The sequence below is a fragment of the Helianthus annuus genome, chromosome 11, assembly GCF_002127325.2.
Source record: "Helianthus annuus cultivar XRQ/B chromosome 11, HanXRQr2.0-SUNRISE, whole genome shotgun sequence".
NCBI classification, from domain to species: Eukaryota; Viridiplantae; Streptophyta; class Magnoliopsida; order Asterales; family Asteraceae; genus Helianthus; species Helianthus annuus.
Genome location: NC_035443.2, coordinates 128,322,042 through 128,323,452, shown reverse-complemented (window position 1 = coordinate 128,323,452; position 1,411 = coordinate 128,322,042). Strand labels below are relative to the sequence as shown.

Here is a 1,411-nt window from a genome sequence, read left to right as displayed (position 1 = left end):
GAAGCTAATAACTTCGAACTTCGGCCGCATTTTATACAAATGCTCCAAAACTCCGCAACCTTCCATGGGCTTGCGGACGAGGATCCCCATCTACATATCACTAATTTCTTAGAAATATGTGATACATTTCGGATCAACGGAGCATCAAATGACGCCATCCGCCTCCGTATGTTTCCTTTCTCACTGAAAGACCGAGCGAAAGCTTGGCTCAACGCCCTCCCAGCTGGATCGGTAAACACCTGGGATGAACTAGCCCAAAAATTTCTATATAAGTATTTCCCTCCCGCTAAAACTGCTAAATTAATGAGTGAAATTAATACATATTCACAAGAGGACGGGGAATCCTTATATGAAACTTGGGAAAGGTTCAAGGAGTTATTACGCAAGTGTCCACATCACGGCCTTGCGATATGGCAACAAGTATCCACTTTCTATAATGGATTGTTGCCACACACAAGGCAGACACTTGATTCTAGCTCCGGGGGACTTTTAGGTAATCGTCGCCCGCACGAAATATATAATCAAATTGAGGAAATTGCTCAAACCAATTTTCAATGGCACACCCCCCGGGGGAATAAATCTATTGCCCTGGGCGCCCATAAGGTCGATGAAAGCACTTCTTTACAAGCCCAAATCGAGGCCCTTTCTTCAAAAATAAAAAAATTGGAAATGACAAAAACAGTCTCGGTTATGGCTTGTGAAGGGTGTGGTGGGTCACATGAAAATTGGAGTTGTATGAAAGAAACGGACGATCAACAAGAAATGGTAAACTACATTGATAATAGACCTAGGCCGTCGGGTCCCCCAACGGGAACTTACAACCAAGGATGGCGAAACCACCCAAACCTTGGTTGGAGAGAACCTGGCAATAGTAGTAACCAACAAACCCAACGAACAAACTTTCAACAACCAAGAAATGAGTCACAAAATTTCACTCAACAACAAAGTGGAAGAGAAAGACTTGAAGATACTGTATCTCGCCTCATCTCCGACACTGAAAAGAAAAACTCGGAAAGATTTCTACAATTAGAATCAAATTTTAGAAATCAACAAGCTAGTATTCAAAACATAGAAAAACAATTAAATCAAATAGCTCAAAATTTTTCCGAGAGACCGCAAGGCGCATTACCTAGTAATACCGAAACAAACCCAAAAGCGCAAGTTCACCTCATCACACTACGAAAACGCACCGTAGGGCCTGCAGAAGTGCCGCCGCCAACCGAAGAAACAATACCCACACCTCTGCAGGAGAAGAACTCCCCTCCATCACCAGAGCTTACCAAAGCTCCTCGCGTTCCGTACCCCGGTAGGTTAATTCGTCAAAAGACCAATGAGCAATTCGCAAAATTCGAAAGTCTATTAAAGCAATTGCATGTCAATATTCCTTTTATCGAGGTCCTAACCCAAATGC

At 43.1% G+C, this 1,411-nt stretch overlaps 1 non-coding gene across 1 annotated transcript; it reads right to left on the bottom strand.

Annotated features, from left to right (window-relative positions):
• Positions 1-297: 297 nt before the first annotated feature.
• LOC118484395 lies at positions 298-404 on the bottom strand. Its single transcript, XR_004873506.1, has one exon. It is a non-coding gene; the product is annotated as a small nucleolar RNA R71 (small nucleolar RNA).
• Positions 405-1,411: the final 1,007 nt, after the last annotated feature.